Source organism: Rattus rattus, chromosome 3 (genome assembly GCF_011064425.1).
Source record: "Rattus rattus isolate New Zealand chromosome 3, Rrattus_CSIRO_v1, whole genome shotgun sequence".
Taxonomy (NCBI): domain Eukaryota; kingdom Metazoa; phylum Chordata; class Mammalia; order Rodentia; family Muridae; genus Rattus; species Rattus rattus.
In genome coordinates, this window is record NC_046156.1 from 31,335,124 (window position 1) to 31,358,913 (window position 23,790).

Genomic DNA, 23,790 nt, shown 5'->3' on the forward strand with positions numbered 1-23,790 from the left:
GCTTTGTACAGGACAATAAGAATGGGTCTGTTTGCATTCTTCTACATGCTGACCTCCAGTTGAACCAGCATCATTTGTTGAAAATGCTATCTTTTTTCACTGAATGGTTTTAGCTCCTTTGTCAAAGATCAAGTGACCATAAGTATGTGGGTTCACTTCTGGGTCTTCAATTCTATTCCATTGATCTACCTGCCTGTCTCTGTAACAATACCATACAGTTTTTATCACCATTGCTCTGTAATAGTGCTTGAAGTCAGGGATAGTGGTTCCCCCAGAAGTTCTTTTATTGTTAAGAATAGTTTTCGCTATCCTGGGTTTTTTTGTTATTCCAAATGAATTTGTAAATTGCTCTTTCTAACTCTATGAAGAATTGAATTGGAATTTTGGTGGGAATTGCATTGAAACTGTAGGTTGCTTTTGGCCATTTTTACTATATTAATCCTGCCAATCCATGAGCATGGGAGGTCTTTCCATCCTCTGAGATCTTCTTCAATTTCTTTCTTCAGAAACTTGAAGTTCTTATCATACAGATCTTTCACTTACTTGGTTAGAGTCACACTGAGGTATTTTATGTTATTTGTGATTATTGTGAAGAGTGTCATTTCCATAATTTCTTTCTCAGTCTGTTTATCCTTTGAATAGAGGAAGGCTACTGATTTATTTGAGTTAATTTTATACCTAGCCACTTTGCTAAAGTTGTTTATCAGGCTTAGTAGTTCTCTGGTAGAACTTTTGGGGTCACCTAAGTATACTATATCATCTGCAAATAGTGATATTTTAACTTCTTCCTTTCCAATTTGTATCCATTTGACCTCCTTTTATTCTCTGATTGCTCTAGCTAGGACTTCTAGAACTATATTGAGTAAGTAGGGAGAGAGTGAACAGCCTTGTCTAGTCCCTGATTTTAGTGGGAGTGCTTCAAGTTTCTCTCCATTTAGTTTAATGTTAGCTACTGGTTTGCTGTATGTGGCTTTTACTATGTTTAGGTATGGGCCTTGAATTCCTGATCTTTCCAGGACTTTTATCATGAAGGGGTGTTGAATTTTGTCAAATGCTTTCTCACCATCTAATGAAATGACCATGTGGTTTTTTTCTTTGTTTATATAGTGGATTATGTCGATGGATTTCCATATATTGAATCGTCTCTGCATCCCTGGAATGAAGCCTACTTGATCATGATGGATGATCATTTTAATGTGCTCTTGGCTTTGGCTTGCAAGAATTTTATTGAGTATTTTTGCGTCAATATCCATAAGGGAAATTGGTCTGAAGTTCTCTTTCTTTGTTGAGTCTATGTTTTCAAAGATCTGCTTTCTTAAGCAAATGCCACACATAAAATAAAATCTCGCATTTGGGAAAATATTTTAATAAAAAGTAATTTTAATATAGAACAGTAACCACCCCAGCCTGTAGACTCACATAAATTTTAAAATATTAAAAATATTTCTCTAAGGAGTAAATGTCTTCATATTTTAAAAGTTTAAGTAAAGCACAGGTATTCATAAAGCCCTGCAATGTTGCACACATCTACCTGCAACTTGTAGCCTTGACCCATAAGCTCATGGATCTGTATAACATTTTCTGGGCATTTTCTTCTCTATACCCTCCACATGAAGATTTCCCCATCTTAACAAGTAATGAAGGAAAGTTAAAAAAAAAAAAAAAACATGAAGGAACCCAAAGTCAAGTTGGAAAGTGGCACAGCTTAGCTCGGAACCGGAATGTGTCTGCAAAGTCCACAGTGAAGGAAGCAGGCATTGTCTGGAGCCCACAGGTTATCATCAACAGTACATACATTCATCCCTGGTGACGCTGGTTTCCATAGCAAGCGTGTTCATTAGGATTTCTGTCAGCCTGACACAAGCAAGCATTGTCTGGAGAGAGGGGGCCTTGACTACCTTCACTAAGAAAATGCCTCCATCAGACTGGGTTCCGGGCAAATCTGTGTGAAGGATTTTTTGATCGAATGGGGATATAGGTGCCCTCAGCCCTGTATTGCGGGATGGTCCTGGTAATTGTAAAGATGAGTAAGCTATGAAAAGCCAGCCACTAAGCAGAGCTCCTCCGTGGTCTCTGCTCCAGTCCTGCTGCTGGTTTCCCACCTCGAGTTCCCAGCCCCCACTTTCCTCTGTGATGGATAGTAAGTTGCAGGGCAAAATAAGCCCTTTCCTTGACACAATGCATTTGGTCATGGTCACAGAAACCTAGGACAACAAGGTTGTTGGTAGAGATCTCCTACAGCACCAGGTTCCCAATCACAATAGGGGCCATTGGGAATTTCAAGAAAATGTAGAATATACTCATTCAGTCTGAACTTTTGTTGACCTGAATGGTTTGAACAATTGTTTGATTTTGGGGGAGTGGCTGAGCAAAAGCTAAATATTTGCTTTTGAGTAACAAATATTCATGTAGTCGCTTTCGGTATTGTATGAGCCAACCAACCATAGACGGGGATGCTCATTTACAAACCCAGAAAGTTCCAAGAGCTAAACTTGACTTTTAAGGACTCTGTACTTCATCTGCACAAGTAAAGCACGGTGTAGCTCCACGTGCTGGAGCCCATGCTGTCTCAGAGTCAGAGTCTCTCCCCAGCACCCCTGTCAGCTCTGGTCCCTTCCTGCTTGTACGATGTATTTGAGCCTGAAATGTCTGTGTCCTTATGGTATTTATAAATTGGTTGTCCTCGATTATTCCCTAAACAATACTACATAACAGCTACATATTTGCATTGTAGATAACTGTAGGTAATGTAGAGACAAGACAGTATATGGGAGATGTGTATGAGAAGCATATAAGCACACTGGGTTCTAGAGGGGTCCTGAGCATCCACAGATTACTGAGAAGAGATCCTGCACTGATCCCCCACAGATTTTGACAGGCAGCTATTTAACTGAAAGCTATACATTAGCCATGATGAACTCCAGAAGAGAAAACTACTTAGATTTTGTGAGGACGCATTTTGCTAAATATCCAGAGTCAGCAGAATTGGCAAATGCAGTTCGAAACAGCTGTTGCTTTATTCCTCAAACACTGTGAAGCACATGCTGTAGCCCAATGTCTGGGGAAAGGGAGTCTTTGCTCTGAGGGGATAACAGAGCAGGGGGACAGCACTGTGAATTAATGGACTGTTTCTCACTAAAGCCACAGTAACACAGAAAGCCATGGCGCCGGGGTGTGCATTTATTCCCTAGGGAAGTGTTGCTTCCATTCTGAGGACCAGAGTCCTGCACCTCCCCTTCTCCTTGGGTGCTGAGAATGCTCTAATGACAGTAAGCTCTGAGTCCGTCATCACGCCATGCTGAAAATGCATTTCTGATCTCGCGCCTATGAGCTCAGAACTTTGTATAGGGCGATGACAACACGAAGACTGCAAAGAAATCATTTCAAGAAATTTCAGTTTCATCATCACCACCACCATCACCATCCTCACTATTAACCTCGTAAGCTCTGCAAGGAATTCTAATTTCACGTCATTTCCTTTTCATTGTTCATGTGTGTTCTACTAACTAAATATACCATTGTCTAATCTGACCTCGTTTTTGTTCTATTTTTTTTTTTTTTGCTTTGTTTTTGGTTTTTGGTTTTGGTTTTGGTTTGGTTTTTTTTTTTTTTTGTTTTTGTTTTTGTTTTTGTTTTGTTTTTGTTTTTGGGTTTTTTGGTGTTTTTTTTGTTTTGTTTTGTTTTTTGTTATTTTTGGGTTTTTTTTGTTTCTTTGTTTGTTTGTTTTTGTTTTGTTTTGTTTTGTTTTTTTTTTTGTGTGTGTAGCTCTTGCTGTCCTAGAACTCACTCTGTAGATCAGGCTGCTATGAACTCAGAGATCCATCTGCCTCTGCCTCCCAAGTGCTAGCATTAAAAGTGAGTGCCACCACCACCCTGCTAGATCTGACTTTAAAAGTCATAGTAGGGGTGAGATATGGAAGATTGGAGAGATGGGTCAGCAGTTTCAAGTACTAGCTGCTCTTGTTGGAGACCTGGGTTCGTTTCTCAGAAGCCACATGGTAGGTCACAGTGCCCAGTCTCATAAGATCCAACAACTTCTAGCATCTGCAGGTACCAGGCACACATGTGGTACACAAACATACATGTAGACAAAACACCCATGTACATGAAATAAATAGTTTTTTAAAATCTCTCTTTAAAAAAAAAATCATGGTGGAGATGGCGGGGCTTTGAAAGTGGCAAAAAGGAGAACTGGAAAATGCTAAGCTAAAAAAAAAAAAAAAAAAAAAGTCTTTTAAAAAAATGCATCCAAGATGAGAAGGGCAAAAGGCATTAAAGGATCCCCAGCTGAGAATCTAGGAAGGATTAAAGAAAAGGATCTGGGGAGGACTCTAAATAGGTTCTGAGGAGGACTGGGGAGGACTGATAACCAGAGATGAGCCTGGCCTCCCGAGCTACTCATTTCCCAGAGAGATTTGATTCAACTGCTCAAGGCTAAGAGGCTGAGGTGCTCTGCCTATCCTACAGACGTAAAACACAAGACCAAGACAGTGGAGTTCAGGGCACTAGTTTTCTTTGAGTGAGTGGATGTAAAACACATCTAGACTTAAACCTGAATACTCCAGCATTTACATAAAACAGAAAATAATGAGATATCCCAATTCCAAAAAAAAGCAATGAGGGTTATTTTCAAACAAACATACTTAAGGTGAAGGAGAGACAGAAGTTGGACATAAGAGCAGGATAAATGTTATGGGGTTGCTATGGTGTCGCTGTCTCCACAAGTTCGTGTTGAAACTTAATCCCACTCTAAGGTGTTAGCAGGTGAGACTTTGGAGTGGTTAGGTAATGAGAGGCCTTGCACTCCTGAGTCATGGATTAGTGGATTATTAGGTTAATGGGTCATCTCAAGGGCACGTCTTTTGTAAAAGCCAGTTTGGCTCCATCTCTGTCACCCTGTCATGCCCCGTTCTGTCTTAGGACTTTGCAAAGTCCTCAGTCAGCAAAAAGAAAGCCAGGAGAACCTCAACAGACACAACACCTTGGTCTTGACTTTCCAGGCTCCAATGATGTGAGTTAAATAAACTTCTTTTCGTTCTAAATTATTCAGTCTCGGGTATTTTGTTACGGCAACACAAAGAGAACTAATGTTGGTGAAGATCTGGCCAAGAACGTAAGACAACCATATTAACATAAACGAAAATAGTTCATATGAAGTGAAAGGGGTTACTGCAATTAAACAGCACGTGTCTTGGTGTTAAAATTTCAACTTACCCTGGAAACATAATTCTAAATTTGTACACTCATCAAAGCATAGCCGCGCAGTATCTCAATCATGACTAGTAACATATGGACAAATACACAAATGTACAATCAGATTGTAAAATCCTAATGGACCTGTTTCGGTAAGTGTCAGTACAACAGACAGAATTCCAGGAAGTATGGGTTATGTGAACGTTCTATCCACAAACCCAGTCTGTCTGACAGACGCTGAACACAGTTAACTCCACAACACAGAGCATGGATTTTAAGTGCACACGAATCGTATATAAAAATTGGTCTTCCTTTGAGTCATAGAGCAAATTTCACTGTGTTTCTAATGACTGAAATCCCCAGTACAGGCTCTAACTAATTACGGTGCTATATATTTGCTGGGCTTACTATACCTATGTGATGCTAGCATTTTTAGGTCCTAAGACAGGAGAACCCCAATTCTAATGCTAGTCTAGACGATCTAGTGAGCCCTGGGCTATCTTGAGGTATACTCAGACCCTTTCTCAAAATACAAAACCAAGGTGCAATAGTACAATAAATTTAGAGGCGGGGGTTCAAGACTGGGTTTCTCTGTGTAGCCTTGGCTGTTGTAGGACCTCTGTAGACCAAGCTGGCCTTGAACTCATAGAAACCCACCTGCCTTTGTTTTCTGAATGTGAGGATTTAAAGGTGTATACCACTGCTACATGGTGGCACGATATATTTTTAATTTCCGAGAAAGCCTCTCTAAGCTAGAAGTTAATGTCTATACCTAAGCATACATGAATTTAGCATGGACCTAATAGAACGAAACTCCAGCAGGTCTTTGCTTTACATTGTATTGTAGATATTTTTTTTTTAAAAAATGACTCCAAATTTATCTGGAAATAATGAGGGCTAAAATTATAATGATGTTGAAACTTTCATAAAACTGCACTAATTAGACGCTATGGTACTGGCACAGGATGGATTAATAGACTTTGGGTGGGAAAAAAATCTCTCATTCATCTTTGGGCACCAATTCCTAACGAAGGCGGTGGCACAAAATAGCAAAGAAAGATGGTCCCACAAGTGGTGTTGACAGCCGCATGCCTTGTTGGAGAAGGAAATGAAGCATGGCTACTCCTCACACCAAAGAGAAAAGTGGGGAAAGCAAATAATATGGCTTCTAAGTGATACAGCTAGAGGCTCTTCTGTAGCTGTGAAGTCAAGAAAGTCCTCCTAAAAACAGCAGAAAGGTACTTTCAGAGAGCATGGACTTGCTGGACGATGGGAATTCGGGGCTAATCATGAAAGAGTCAATATGCTGAAGATTTACTATGTACAAAATATATTTGCCATCGCTGTGACAAAATGCCTGACAGAAACAAGCTGGAGGAGGGAGTGTCTGTCTGAGCCCGTGGTTGTGAGGGGTTCAGCCCATGTCCATGGTTGCTTGGTCCCGTGCCCTTGAGCAGGGTGGTGTGTCAGCAAGAGTCTGAGGTGAGCTGTCTGCAGTTCTTGAGAGACAGAAGGGACCACAGAGACTCTGCAGCAGGTACAGACCCTAAGGTCACGGGCCCCTGCTGATCTAGTCCTTCTGCCTAAGTCCCACTTCTCCATAGGCCCCACGTCTTCTCCTGCGTCACACCTCCCAACACAGACATCACGTTAGGATTCCATCAAGAGTTTAATCCACCTACAGTTTAATGCTGCTCACTAATCCCCTAGCCTTTCTTAGTCCAATCAACTTGGCAATCAAATTAACCATCACTAAGCAAAACCTTCAAAAAGAGTCTGAGGTGCAGAACTAATCAATGAGGAAGTCAATGCTTTTAGGCAGTGATATGGGCAAGGAGGTAGATGCCGTCTTCACAGCAAGGCACAGTGTTGTAGGAATTACTAAATCCCGACACAGGATTTCTACACCACCTTTGACCATTGAGTTCCCGAATAAAAGACACATACAACCTTTATATTTACAATAAGCCTTAATCAGCACTAGAGGTGGGCAGAGATCTACTCTTTAGAGTCTATTTTCAAATTGATAACACGAGTTATTACTTACTGTGTTTCATCTGGGCTGCTCTTAACTCCAATTGGCCAGCCCTCAGGACCATGTTTTTGTGACTCACCTAACCCATGGTGGCTTCTGCTTCCTCCTCCACCTTCTTCTCATGATTCTTAATGACCCCCAAGTCTAGGAAACCTAAACCCTACCTATGTTTCTTCTGCCCAGCTATTGGCTGTTGGCATCTTCATTTACTGATCAGAAATAACTTAAGGGCAGGGTCACTTGGGTCTACATGGAGACTTAGGGGGCCCACACTTAGCATTACAATAGAGAACAAGACCAAACCTGAATGATAACTTAAGGGCCAGCAATATGACAAGTGATATGGGACTGGGGATGAAATCCTCCTTGAGAACCCACAGCAACCAAGATTGGCAAGAAAGGGAAGTCTACATGATGGTACTTCTCATGGGTTAACTCTAAGGCTCCTGCTTTTAGCATTTGCTTTCTGACAAGTGGTATTATTTTGAGGCTGTTGACCCTTTAGAAATGGAGCCTGGCTAGGGAAATATAGGTCACCGCTAGCGGCCTTTTGAATGTTTTACCTTCCACTGGTTCCAGCCATGCTCTCTGATAACCATCCAGCTTCTATATAAACACTTCTTCATATTACCACTGGAAGCAACACAGTCAAACCCACAGCCACGCCTTCCCCAACAATGGCAAACTGAAATCCCTCTGAAGCAATGACATAAAGGGCGCCAGAGACACCCCCACTCAGATCGCCTCTGGTGGGTTCTTTGTTCACTGAAATGAGAAAAGCAACCAATAGATTACTTATATTTGGAAGTCTACAGAGCAGGAGAAGTTATAACACCAATGGAAAGCACACTAGCTAGGAACATCCTAGAACACTCCTCAAATCCAATCCTGCATTAGCTATCCATTACTACAACAGATACCCGAAATGATCTTCCTGTGGGGAGAAAAAGGTACATTTTAGCCCACAGTTACAGAATCCACTCTTGGTTAGGGTTAGGCTTAGGGTTAGGGTTAGGGCTAGGGTTAGGGTTAGGGTTAGGGTTAGGGTTAGGGTTAAGGTTAGGATTAGGGTTAGGGTTAGATCTGTGATAAGGTAATGCATTTTAGTTACCTCATGACCAGGATGTGAAAGATATAGGAAGAGGCCAAAGTCCCATGATGTCCTTCAAGAGCACATGCCTATATCTTCCCATCGGGCCTCATTTCTTAAAGTTTCTACCACTTCCTGCTAAGACAGTGCTGGAACCAAGCATTTAACACATGGGCTTATGAAGAACATTGTAGGTGTAAATTATAGGGTCGTATACACCTTCTCCACTCACAGGAAAGTAACCAGCGATAATAGATGTATGTGTGTATCCCAGGACATGTCAAAGAATGTTTGTGAAGACCTTCCTCAGATGTAAAACAACTTGAAGTATAAATGTGCATCAATCAATAGGAATTGCGACTTATACTCACTCAAGGGAGTTCTAGGCTACTAAGATGTTGAAAAAACTGATCTCAAATGTCACCGCAGGATGATACTTAAAAGCCAAATCTCCGATATAGAGAAGCCAACTTACGAAAGGAGAATCAATTTAACTTACACAAGTAGTTTTAATTAGGCTAAACTTTGAGATCATGGGCATGTACTTGGGTTGATTTATAATAAAAACATTAAGATGCTTATGATCTTGGTCAGGATTTTAGTTTACTTTGGGAGGCAGCGAGGAGGCTGGAGAGAAGAGACAGTATACCATTTCTTGACTTAGTGGCTTGCATAGGCGTTCACTTTGTAATATATCACCGGGCTACCCCTTTACTTTCTGGACTACTCTATGTGTGGTATATCTCTCTGTTTGAAAGTCTTTAAACAATTGTTTCCCACATTAGAACTGACATTAAAATGGTTATACATTTGTACAGCTATTTGAAGCAGTGATGTATATGAAAATGAGCAAATATGTGTTAATTTTTCAGGATTAATTTTGAGAAATAGTCAACCAATAATTGAGGCAAGCAAATAGTGTAATAATATCAAACGTAATAATAGCTAAGACACGTAACACGGTCAGCTGTTCTGCCAAGTACTTCCCACATAAACATTTAATCTTACAAGTCGTATATAGAACAGACGCATAGGAACGCACAGCCTCCTTTCTGAGCGTGAGTCACAGGGATGCTATTCGTGAAGAAAGACAGAATAAAAAGACTCTGTGAACGATCATCGCTGCTCCCAAGGGTGCGGACCTTTCTGAACATCATGGGTGTCAACAAACAAAAACACTTGTCAAGGACTTGATGCCAACCAGTCAAAAAGAGATTAGATATTTTAAAAGACATGAAAATTCGTTCCATCAAGTCAGGGTGGGGCCAGCTAAAAACCTTTGTAAAAAAAAAAAATTAGTCAAATTCACAGAATAATTTTAAAATCTAAATCTCTATTAGTCTAACAAATCTACCATTTAAGTAGCCCTTCTCCTGACTAAAAAAAAAAAAAAAAAAAAAAAAAAAAAAAAAAAGTACTTCCTTAATATTTATGTCTACAATGTATTTCTTATTAGGGTTTAGGATCCTAACATACTGTCAGCATGAGCTTTTTCTTGTGCTAGCTTTTACTATGCCTGATCGCATGGGATCAGAACCGCAAGCAGCCAGCAAATGAACCATGGTTGAAACACTGGTCCAATCCACAAGGACACCATTAAACACATGGACCCTCTGGAGCTTAAGTCTCTAGGGCTATATTTTGACTCCTTCTTATTCTGAGATTTAAAACTCACTGAGAACTATGTTTTAGATGACGATAACTTATATATGTAGTCTACAATTTGCCAAAAAATAAAGTGAATTCCTTAGCTATATAGACTGGGCAGTCAGTTGAGTAGGTTGAATATTTCCTTTAGAATTGTTTCACTCTAGTGAGGGCTCACTGTGGCTGGTGAATTTCCCCAGTGTTCTCCACACCTAGCAAATATAGGAAGCTATTCCTCCTATGACATTGATTTTTAAATCAATAGGCACGAGTATTAGGTTATTGACTGGTGCGTGGGCAGCTTACTTACTATTGGCCACACCACCAAAGAAATGACTCTCTACCCCCTCCTTCAGAAAACGCTAGCTGGTAAATACCCTGATACACCCATGGCAATGCAAGCAGTTAAAAAGAGGGAGCAAGGGCTGGAGAGATGGCTCAGCAGTTAAGAGCACCCGACTGCTCTTCCAGAGGTCATGAGTTCAATTCCCAGCAACCACATGATGGCTCACAACCATCTGTAATGGGATCTGATGCCCTCTTCTGGTGTATCTGAAGACAGCTACAGTGTACTTATATAGAATAAATGAATACATCTTAAAAAAAAAAAAAGAGGGAGCAAAAGGACATGAAATAGGAGGGGGACTTGTAGGGAAGATTATGAGGTTCAAAGGGAGTGGGTTCACAACATGTTACATACATGTATGCAATTATCTTAGATTCTTTTAAATTAAAAATCTTAAAATAATATAGACTTCCTGCAGGGTTATAGAAGTAACCTGTTCTGCTAACTGGATAGAAGCTAACTGGAAAAGAATCGTTTCATTTTAATTTATTTAAAAGCATGAAGGTTTTGTTTTCTTTTTTTTGCTTTTGCTGATGGCACTGAAAACATACGTAACAGCACAAAGTCACTTTGTCAGTACCTCTTATCCTTAGTGAGTTAATTTGTTTACATCACAGAATATTCTGTTATTTTCTTTCCCTTTGCTAATAGCAGTGCTGCCAGGCTAACAGCAAAAAAAATATTAGAGGGAAATAATAAACCTGTTTTAATACTAACGATACATCAAAGTCTCACTTCTTTCAGGCACTTCTATCCAATAGGACCATGTGACAATTGACATAAACAGGAGAAACTCCATTCAACAATTCAGTACTGCGTTGTCTGCTGTAAACACATTGTATATGTTTGTTTCTGTTACTATTTGGAGACAAGTTCTTGCTGTACAGCCTGAGCCAACCATAACTGTCATGCCTCTACCCCTGCCTCCCATGGGATGGTGTTCCTCTCTATAGAAGTTTCCTATTGTTTGCTTTTGACACAGCATCTCACTGTGTAGCCCTGACTGGCCTGGAACTTGCGATGTAGACTAAACTGACCTCAAACTCACAGGGTTACTCTCCCATCACCATCCCACTCCCTCTGAACCCCATCATCTTCCCTATAGTCCCCCTCCTATTCCATGACCTTTTGCTCCCTCTTTTCAACAAATACCCCCTCAGCCTAACTGCGGAATCATATTCTAGCTACCTTGTTTATACTTTCAAGAAACCACAGCATTTCCCAAACTAGCCATAGCCCTCAGCGTTCCCAGCCTCAGAACACCCAAGATCTGCTTTCTCCAGAACCTTAGACCCCTGTGTTTTAGTGTTTGGGGCGCTGCTAAGATGCACATATTCAGATACTGTATTTCTGGAAGCAGTTACATTTTCTTACACGATGGTTCATTTAATTACAGACAAATAATGGTGAATAACAGAAATATAAAAAGTTAGCAATAAAAGTCCAGCTAACAAATCAGGTGACAACTCCATGTTTTGTTTTGTTTTTTTGGTTTTTTGTTTGTTTGTTTGTTTGTTTTTTTGCCTTCCATTGTCCTTGCCTATAACTTTCAAGAATCAAAGACTTGTTCCTCATACAAATAAATAAATAAGAATAAGAATAAAAATAAATAACTAGGTATATGGGAAGCTAACTCAGTGAGTTAAGCAATTTCTACACTAACATAAGGACCACGTATAAAACCACAGAATCTATTAAAAGCCATGCATGGTCGTCCCAAAGATGTCCGCCAAAGTCCACAGGTTAGTCCACCTGCTGGTACAGCATCAAACAAGACATGGAATCTCGAACAAGGTGGACGGTGAGGACTGACACCCAGGGTTGTTCTCTGACCTCTACATATGTACATGAGCACATACATGCACACACACACTCACACACATGCACATGCACACACATTTGTGCACACATGCATGCACGCACACAAATGTCTTAAAATCCTGACAAAGTATATCTTTACCAACCACATAAGTTGGTAAAGTTCGTGGCATTCGCCTTGTCTTCAATGTATCAAAGGACGTCAGCACAAATAAGTGGTTCAAAGCAAAATAAAATATGTCTGTAACAACTAATTAAGCATTTCAAACTGTCTAGAAGGGAAGAGTTTCAAACTTGCTGGCCCCTAGAAATGATGGTGTTTGAAGGGATGGACCTGGAACTGCTGGCTACCTGATGTGACCAGTCTACCCTGCACATCTGCCCTTCTATGCTGCTGTCCTATCAATGCCTACAAATGAATGCACCGAAACTTTCAACGTCATTATCACGTGAATTTGCCATGTTGTCTTCTCCTGTGTTTTTATTCCTTTTTAAGTAAATATACGGTTTCTGTCACTTAAAAATAGATGACTAAATATTATATTACATCCCATAAATATACACACAAATATTTGTGCTATTTAAAAAGATTAAAATGGTCATAAAAGAAATATATTCTTTTGCTGACTTTTTTTTTGGGGGGGGTGCTTTTTTATTTTCTTTTTCCGGAGCTGAGGACCGAACCAGGGCCTTGCGATTACTAGGCAAGCGCTCTACCACTGAGCTAAATCCCCAACCCCAAGAAATATATTCTTTTTTTTTTATTAACTTGAATATTTCTTATATACATTTCGAGTGTTATTCCCAAGAAATATATTCTTAACACTATAGTTGTTTGACGCAAAATTTTAGGAAACAGAAAAATAGAAAGACATGTCATACAGAGTAAAAAGCCAACTGACAAATGTAATTAAAGTTGTATCAGTAATTACATCCAACGAGGTTATTAAACATGCTGATCCAAGAAGCTTTGATGGAATAATAATGCAAGAATCAACTATCTATGCTCTATAAGTGACTCAATGTATATATTAGGGTTCCCTAGAAGAACATAACCAATAGAATATATATACTAAGGTATATATAAATAATAAATGTATATTCTATATATAAATAATAAAGATGTAGTTGGTCTGGGTGATGGAAAAGTGCATAAATTTAGTGTACGGCTTCAGGATTTCTGTTCTGCATGCCATGCTAGCTGTCTATAAGCTCATTTAGGGTTTGGATCTTATTAATTTCGGTGTGTCCTTTCTTCTGATGCATTTTTCTCCTCTGCTCCCAATTATTCATCGAACCCAGTTTTAACCCCTCGAATACAACTGTTCACAGAAGAACTGCTAATCACTTGAAATTTCAGGGGCAAAAATGGGGTACCTTCAACGCTTTGCCCTCTACTCACTACCTTAAGAGAGCCAGCCCCCGGATTACACGCCTATTCATGCTGAACTTGGGGAATTAAACCTAGGCTTAAGGACAATAAAAGCTTGCTAACCCGCTCTTTGTCCTCTTACTGGAATATGCATTCTCGCATGCAAAGCGGAGGGGCAGGAAACACTGACAGAACCAGAAAGATGGCCGAGCGCCCTGAGAATAACCAGAGCTTCTGCTCCTGGGTTTGGAGTTCAGCCTCCGCTTCCCTTACCTTGAGAAACATCAAATTAAAAGAATGTGAGTCAGACCACAAAAAAAAAGAAAGAAAGGAAGAAACCACATAGATTTACAGGCCTGCGCGTAAGTCCATGGAGCTGCACAGCTCCAAGCAAAAGGTTTATGTTCATGTGAGGATGGAAACTTCAGCTTCTTCCAGAAGCACCATCTGTTTCTGCTGGCTGGTCTTGGTTTGAATTATTTATTACAACAACCTCACATTTATCAGGTTAACCTCTGGATTGACTCCTTAAGAAAAAAAATGGCAAATATTTAGAGTTTTTTGAGTGGGACAGTAGAACGTAAAGATTAATTTTTACCATTGTAGTTAAGCCATGTGTGGGGGTCTCTGTTAGCATCAAAGCAACAAGAAGAAATCATGGAGCTAAGCACGTTTAATAAGTTTGACTCTTACAGATATTTAAGTGGTCTATGAGATGGGGTTACTCGTGGTAATCTAGGATTTAATTATTCTGTGTACGAGTGTTTCACCCACATGTATGTACACACACTGCATGTGCACACAGAAGAGAGTCAGATCACCTAGAACTGGAGTCACAGTGAACCACCTCGCGGGTTCTGGAAACCCAATCAGAACTCTTCGCTGTTCTCTTCAAGTGCATCAAGCGCTCTTAACTGTTCAACCATTTATCCAGCCCGCCTTACTTTTTTTTTCAATAATAATTAACTGGTACAATTTTCAAACTGAAAACATAAATGTAATTTCCCCGCACAGTTAACACGGGCTGGTTTCCCTTATCGGTCTGCTAATGAGGAATGGGAAAGAACAGAGTTCCCAGAATCAAAGTCAGGACTTTAAAAGCTGACAAACAGCTCTCTGTGGATCTTTATGATCTGGGAAGTCTCAGTATCTTAAGAAAAAAAATATAAATGACTTCTGAGAGGCGACGCGAAAGATAAACCCCATGTTCTGAAGGGATTAGGGGTAGAGGCACTGGAGAAGTGCATTCTCAAGAGACAGCACAGATGTGTGGAGATGTACAATAACACGGACATGGAGATGAAAGTTAGTTTGCCAAGATAGAAGGGGGAATACAGGCTTTCACATAGTTCAGAACTCCATGCACAACCTCCTGGCTTCACAGGCCGGGGCAACAATTCTCCAACAAAAGACACAAACTTAAAGGTGTCTTCATGGGGTCTGCATGCACTTGCAGCAGAAGTTGCATACCAGTAAACTAACCGAAAAATAAAAACATCGAATGCACCACCAATGCCAGCGGTGCGTTCGAAGCGCCTGACATGCTTAGCGATAGAGTACACTGCAGCGTGTGGGCTGTTTTCCCTCGTGACATCGAGGACAGAGACCGGGGACTGATATCCCGACACACCCTCATGTAACACACTGGCAGCACTAGAAAAGATCAAAATCACAAGTGCGGTTTCTATGTGTTTATGTCCACACTGGGGTTAAAAAAAAAAAAAAAAAAAAAAAAAACAAAGAAAACCTTCTGTCTAGGATCCTAATGGGAGACATTTTCACCTTCTTGAGGTGTCAGGCCACGAGCCTGATGGTACAATTCATTTCATTTTTCTCAAGCTCTGGCTGAAGGCAGCTCCAACAAGATGGCGATTTCAGGATCCTTGTGTAGGTCAGGCGTCGGCTTCTTTAAAATCAAGGCCAAGCTCAGAATCCTGGCTTTCTCTATTTTGCCTTCATTTGTTGATGTTCTGTTTGGGGGGGTCTCAGCTTTTCCTGGATAACTATAATGGTTGTTATTACGTTTTTAGACATTTCTGTGGGTAGGAGCTTGTAAATGTATTTGCCTTCCTGTGTGTTCACGTGAAGGCCAGAGACGCCTGCTGCCTTGAGACAACGTTCCTGACTGAACCTAAGGCTTGCAATTTCCCCAGCTGGGTGGCTGGGCATTAAGCCCCAGAGATTCCCGTCTCCAAGCACCCATCCTAGGCACGGGGGTTATAGGCACAGGTCGTCATGCCTTGCTTCTTTATCTGAGTGCTGGGGATCTGAACTTAGGTCCTCACACTTGCATGCAAGTCGTGCCAATGAGCCATCCTCCCATCCTCTGATGCATTGTTTAAACAGTCAGGACTAGAAAGAAGCAGCTCTCTGGGGCTGGAGAGATGGCTCAGTGGTGAAGAGCACTGACTTCCCTTCTAGAGGTCCTGAGTTCAAATCCCAGCAACCACATGGTGGCTCACAACCATCTGTAATGAGATCTGATGCTCTCTTATGGTGTGTATTATATACACGGTGTACCTATATATAATAAATAAATCCTTAAGAAAATAAAGAAGCAACTCTCTGTTTGAAAGTGTTGCTTTCACAAAAATTGGCCTTTGGACCCGGTGTAGACACATGTTTAGGTTTGATATCACAAAGCCAGGCTTGCATCATGAGGGCTTTGGGGAGCATAAAAAGCAGCCTGTGGAGAAATCCGGGTCCCATATGATCCATGTTTTCCCTAGCAGGAAGTATTTCAGGCCGTGAGTCATCTGTGGCTTAGCTAAGACTTTAAATCTTTGCATTTCAATCCCCTGAGTCTTTACAGAGGATGATCTTGAAAAGGATACCGGCCATGCCTGGCTCCTGAGTGGTCTATTCCACTATTCCAGCTTAGAGTATCAGTTACCCAGGGCCATCTTAAAATTCTGCAGTTTTTTAACCTGCGTGCGTGTGTGTGTGTGTGTGTGTGTGTGTGTGCTGTAGCACTCATGTAGAGATCAAAGGGGAACTCTGGGGAGTCAGTTCTCCCCAGCCACTCTGGTCCCCAGTCAACTCTGGTCCATCAGGGTTTCTCCAAAGCTGCTACTTGTATTGTCTGCCTGTCGGTCGGTCTGTCTACCTATGTATCTACCTATCTATATCATCTACCTATCTATCTATCTATCTATCTATCTATCTATCTATCTATCTATCGTCAATTTGACATAGCAAGGCTCATCTCAGAAGAGGGAACCTCAGTTGAGAATTCCTCCATCAGATTGGCCTGCAGCACGTTTTCTCAATTAACCATTAATGTAAGAGAGCCAGGCCCACCGTGAACAGTTCCACCATGGGGTTGGTGGCCCTGGGTGCTATAAGAAAGCAGCAAGCCATGAGGAGCAAACCAGTAAACAGCACTCCTCCATGGCTTCTGGTCTGTTTCTGCCCCCAGATTCCTGCCTTGGTTTTGCTCAATAATGGACTCTAGTCTCCAGGGCATGTAAGCAAAATAAACCCTTCCCTCCCCACAAGTTGCTTCCAGTCCACAGCGACAGTTCTCTAGGATACCACTGAACCTTCTCACCAAGCTGAAAAATCTATATTATTGAGAAAAATCTATATCCAGATCTATATCTGCATTCCCAAATCCAACAACAGTCTATGAACAGAAAGTGTGTTTCATCTCTAGATTACATCATTCTGGTGGCTGTACAGCAGTATCTCCAGCTATCAAAAGAAGGAAAAGGGGGCTGGAGAGGTGGCTCAGTGGTTAGGAGCACTGACTGCTCTTCCAGAGGTCCTGAGTTCAATTCCCAGCAACCACATGGTGGCTCACAAGCATCAATGTAACAGGATCCGATGCCCTCTTCTAGGTTTGTCTGTCTGAAGACAGCTACAGTGTAGTCATAGAAAGTAAATAAATAATCTTCAAACAAAAGAAGGAAAAGTTGCAGTGCAGCCCTTAAATCATTAGTTTTTTGTGGAATGGCCTCCAGCACCCATTCCTCCTTTATTCTAAGTAGCAGTTCCCCATTAGTTACTGCTGGTAGGGTACAGGAGCCACATACCTTCATTATAAAAGCAGAGGAAGAGAGATCACAATTCCTGTGCCCAGTGGCATAAAGACGAGAGTGTATGGCCTACTCCCAAGCCAGTGCTTCCATTTTCATTCTGGAAGGAGGAAGAAACATGTTCTAGACATGACTTCTTGTCTTACGCACTCGGGAGCCTGAGGCAGGAGGATTTTTGAATTGGAGGCTAGTCAGAGCTACACAGGGTTAATTTCCTGGGCTAATGGTCCCATTGTCCCCTATCCCTCTTGCCTAGCATTAAACTAATACAGAGAGAGGTGACGTTAGCCCAGTCAATGTCAGGTGGCCCAGTAGAAAGCCTGACCAACAACAATGCTTACAACATCTGAATGAGTCAGACAAAAGAAATTAGCACTCATGAATCAAAACCTGGCAGCCCATTAACATGCTCAGTTTCCATATTATTACATGTCAATTAAGATAAATATCCAAAAGAAAATACTCAGTTAGGCAAGGACATTTTTATTTCAACCCACAATTCAGAAAACAATTACAGTCACAACACAGATCTTTCAAATACGTTTAAGATTGTACTTTTTTTTCCATCTTTATTAAATTGGGTATTTCTTATTTACATTTCAAATGTTATTCCCTTTCCCGGTTTCCATGCCAACATCCCCTAACCCCTTCCCCTCCCATTCTATATGGGTCCTCCCCCATTACCGCCCTTCTCACAAGAATCCATTCACTGGGGGTTCAGTCTTAGCAGGACCCAGGGCTTCCCCTTCCACTGGTGCTCTTACTAGGATATTCATTGCTACCTATGAGGTCAGAGCCCAGGGTCAGTCCATGTATAGTCTTTGGGTAGTGGCTTAGTCCCTGGAAGCTCTGGTTGCTTGGCATTGTTGTTCATATGGGGTCTCGAGCCCCTTCAAGCTCTTGTACTTTTAACGTGAGAATTTTCCATCTCTTTCACTATGAGTGTATTATAAGCTAGTTGTAATTTTAGGAAACAGTTTTGTGGGGCTGGAGAAATGGCTCATCAGCTAAGAGCAGATAAAAGTTAGCCGCTTGTCCAGCTGACCTGGGTTTATTCCCAGCACCCACATGGCCGTTCACAACCATCTGCGATCCCAGTTCCAAAGGCTCTCACACCCTCTCCTGGAACTTCCTCAGGCACTAGGTATACAGTCGGTGCACAGACATAGGGAAAAAACATTAAGTAACACAAATTTTTAAATATTTTCATTAAAAAGAAATAATCTTTTCACCTCCTCAAAAGAAAAGTGCAGCTAGAAAAATCACCAACGATAAGGACAAGGTGGACTTTCCTGACCTGTTCTATAAAACTAATGTTGGAGTTCTGTAAGAATCTGTATTCAGGGTTGGGGATTTAGCTCAGGTAGAGCGCTTGCCTAGCGCAAGGCCCTGGGTTCGGTCCCCAGCTCCGGAAAAAAAAAAAAAAAAAAAAAGAATCTGTATTCAATGGTCATAAAATCACAAGAGAATAAGCGATGTATGTCAATGCTTATATATTCTAACTGAACCGTTTTGGTAAGAATTCATCACCAATTTATGAAGAGAGAAAAAAAACTAGAAAGAACAATAGGAAAGGTCTTCAGAGAAAATTAAAGTCATTTCTAATCCAAAGTCACACCGCGTTTGGCTCAGTTGGACCAGATGAATGTTTCGATGCTAGTCAGTTCCCACATTCCTACTCGCTCTGAAACACCGTTACCACTCGCGCAGAAGAGCAGTGAGCTTGTGGGTGAAAACACAGGGAGTGAAAGGTTATTTTAAATATGTCCTACCGCCTGACAGTGATGACGTGATGAATAATGACCGTGTGCGTGCGCGCGCGCGTGTTTGTGTAGGAGCTCTCGGTCTTCATCCAGTATTTGTTGGGGTTTTGTGGTGGTGGTGGTAGTTCCTTTTTTATTTATTCTCCACTCATACTTTACACCCCTATGGAGGTTTCTCCTCCTTCCTCTCCTCCCAGTCCCTCCCTTTCATGTTCCCTCTACCCCAAATTCACTCCTCCTCCGATTCTCTTCAGGAAAAGAGCAGGCCTCCCAGGGATATCAACCAAACATAGCATTACGATACAACTAGGCAGAGACCCTCACATTAAGGCTGAACAAGGCAACCCAGTATGAGGTTGGGGGTCCCAAAAGCAGGCAAAAGAGTCAAAGACAGCCCCTGCTCCCACCGTTAGTAGTTCCAAAAGAACACCAAGCCACACAACCTTAACATATATGCAGAGGACCTAAGTCAGACCTGTCCAAGCCCCCTGGTTGTCAGTTCAGTCTCTGTGAGGCCCTATGACCCTCGGTTAGTTGACTCTGTGGGTTTTCTTGTGATGTCCCTGACCCCTCTGGCTCCTACAGTCCTTTCTTGCCTTCTTCTGCAGGATTCCCAGAGCTCCACCTAATGTTTGGCTGTGGGTCTTGGCATTTCTCTAACACCCAGTATTTGTAATTCAGGAAATAACATTGTGGGGGGTTGGGAATACGGCTTGGACAGTAGAATGCTTGTCTACCACGCTCAAATCCCTTAGTTCCACCTGTAATCCTAGACTCAGGATATAGAGGCAAGAGGATCAAAAGTTCAAGGTAATCTTCAAGTACAAGAGGTAGGAACCAGCCTACTGGTTACATGAAACCCCACTTAAAAAATGAAAATAAAAATGAGAATTAACAGGTTAGTGGTAAATTTGAGACAGAGTACTTTTTCATGAAGAGGTATCACCAGAGCACTTATAAAGTGGCAGAAGCGGCTAGTCTCTAAAGAAAAAGAAATGGGCAATAGATGTTGGACATCCAGATAAAGTGAAAGTTTCCTGGTGTAATAACAGAAATAACAGACGTTTTCCTAGATGTAATTTCCAGCACACGGGCCCTGGTGAAACTTAAGAAATGCTTTCATTTCTGCAATCTATCTCGAGGCAGCAGGAAAGTACAGAACAGTCCCCTGCGACCCCAAAGTTTAACTCATGTCACTAGTAATTAAGACTGTAACGAACCTGCCCCGGGCAGACCATGGAGTTAACAGTATTGTTCTTCAACACTCCAGGATCTCTCCACTCGTCACAAAATTAATATCTCTAATCTAAAACCAAAAACAAAGCCTTCAGACTTTGTCAAGTAAAAATTCAAGGGAAATAGACAAGTAATAAAATATTCTCAAAGCCTGAGGAAATCAGTAACCTTTCCCTATAACATCGCCTGACCACTGCAAATAATTTGCCTGGCGCTTTAGCTCCACCCAGTGGCAGTTAATGGTTGCGCAGCCCAGCGGACGCCTGAGAAGGAAAAACAGCCAGGTACCAGAGAACCACTCTGCACCAACTGGCATTGTTTCAGAGGACTCGAAAATTTTCAGAGGCGCGAACCTGCTTAAGAATAGGAAACTTGGGCTGGAGAAACGGCGGCAGTTAAGAGATTGACTGCTCTTCCAGAGATTCTGAGTTCAAATCTCAGCAACCACATGGTGGCTCACGACCTCCTGTAATAGGATCTGATAACCGTTCCTGGTGTGTCTCATACAGCTGCAGTAAAATCACATAAATAAAATAAATCTTAAAAGAAGAGGAGGGAGAGGTGGAGGACGGGAAGTGGGGAGGAGGAAACTAAATCGCTTCTGCAGTTACAGCTACCCGTATGTAGTGAAAACCTGGATCCTCACTACATCAAGTAGACCTTGGTGACTGGCGGGTCCACTGTATACTGAGCAACAAGTACACCTGAGGTTAGGCCCTGACTCCGTGTTTTCTACAACTGATGTCCACGAAAGGGAACTGTTACTGGCTTTGTACCGTTAAGTTCAATGAAGGGGGAGCGGGGAGAAGAAAGTAAAAGCTCTCTATTCTGCCTGGCTCGCAGCCGTATTCTCACCTCCAAGGGCTGCCCCAAATTATGTTCTCGGTGCATATTTACTGAGTTAATGAAGAAGTGGGATTCCTCCAAAATCTCATTAGACACCTGCTTGTCACTGTGTTCACAAAGGTCACTGAAAATCCAATAAGGAGATAAACGTTCCCCAATGTTCACATATAGGATGCAAATGCTTTTAACAGGCCTTGTTTGTCTTGTTCGTTCTGCATCTCTGACTGGGGCTCCGGCACTGGTGTTTAAGGACCACACATAAACAAGTTCAACTCTGGCAAGAACTTTATGACATAGTGTGTGACTGGAAAGCTGCGTCGATCCGCTGTGTGCGACTCTTCCTTTCAACTATTTTTTTTTAGAATCTAGTCTAAGGCGGCCAGCGCTGGGTTAACTGAGAAGGAAGATACAATCAGGGAGGGGAGGGGAGACCAAGTCAGTTCTGTCCAAACTCTGAGAGGGGCCTAGAACACAAGAGAGAGAGGCCAGCTGCTGCGAGAGCTGCATGTGCCCTGCCACCTTCCTTCATCCCAGGATGTGGGGAAGGTGATCAGAATGAGCTATATCTAGGGGAAGTGAGGTGACCAAGCCTAGAGTCAAGATGGGGGCATCTGGAGTCCTGCCGCCCACTTCCCAGATACTTTTTAATTCTTTTATTTAGGATTTTTTGTTTTTTGAGACAAGGTCTAACTCTGTAGCCCACGTTAGCCTGGAACTTGCTGTACAGACCAGGCTGGATTAAACTCATAGTAACTCTCCTGCCACAACCTACTAAGTACTGGGCTGCAGAAGGAAGCCATGTTTGTGTATATTTAAACCATTTCTGGTCTGGGTCTGTTACAACACCTAATGTAAACGCTTGTAAATAGTTTTCTTTTTTTAAGATTTATTTATTCATTATATATACATTATTTATATATATAATATATATGTATATGTGTGTGTGTGTATATATATGTGTGTGTATATATATGTATATATATATATATATATATATATATAGAGAGAGAGAGAGAGAGAGAGAGAGAGAGAGAGAGAGTTTGCCTGTGTGTACATAGACTCACTGTGTGTGAGCCTGGTGCCCACAGAGATCATGAGAAAAGTAACTTACCCATGCTCTGAACGGCATATTAAATAAATATGTGTTCATGTCTCTGTGTACATATATGTGTGTGGAGAGAATCCACCAGTTAACTTTCATCACATGATCAGTGGTAATGAATGGTACTTGACTTATACAATCAATCTTTCTCTAAGACGTCTACTGCAGTGGTGAATGTGGAAAACAGCCATGCGCTGTTGGACGATGATAATATATTCTATGAAATGTGTTATTAGGCAATTTTTTTTCCTTAGGCAAATAGAGTGTGTGCTTATGGAAACCCACCTCACATCTAGTGTCCCACTGTGCATGAATTCTATATGGTAGTGTATCAGTACAATATGTGTAATACAGTCCCTACAGTAGAGTAAACGTAATACAGCGTGTAGATACAGTAAATGCATTACAGTTCATGCAGCTCACTACACACAGCACAGCATAAGCAGTGCATAGAAGCAACATAGTATATGCAGTGTAGAATGGGGACCATAAAATATCAGGTATAGTAACGACAGTGTAAGTATACTACACGCGGTATAGAAAATACAGTATGGGGGTTGGGGATTTGGCTCAGTGGTAGAGCGCTTACCTAGGAAGCACAAGGTCCTGGGTTCGGTCCCCAGCCCCGGAAAAAAGAAAAAGAAAAAAAAAAAAAAGAAAATACAGTATGGTAGAGGCAGTATATCCAGTACAAGACATGCAATATACAGAACATAGTATATCTAGCACGGCATTCCAACACAGTATATGCAGTACAATACCTACAGTAAAGTAATGCAGGACGGTCCATGCAGTACAGTGTGTGATATACAGTGAGTGCAATATAGTGTATGATATACAGTGTGTGCAGTATGATGTATGCAGGATAGGATGTTCAGGATCGTGTGTGCAGTGCAGTGTGAAATATATAGTTCACGTGACGTGGAAACTTGAGGGTTCTTTGGAAAGTGGGTTGAATGGTGTTTTGCTGGGGCAAACACGTGACAGAACGTTTAGCTGAAGTGGACACAGGTGAAAGACAAAGGCAGACTCATGAGAGAATGTTCTGCTGAAGCAGACCCATGTGAAAGGATGAAGTAAGCACGTGAAAGGACACACGGTGAAGGATCCTTCGTTAATGACACGCGTGTACTGGTCCACCTTACACTGCGTAGTTGAGCTGCATTTGTCCAGACTCCGTAGAGAGAAACACACCAGAAAACTCCTGGTGGTGTGCTGCAGTTTCTTGCCGCTTCTGTGAACTCAGGCTGATTGGCAGAGTGATGTCAGCTGAGACAGACACACGTACTGAAGCAAGACCCGAGG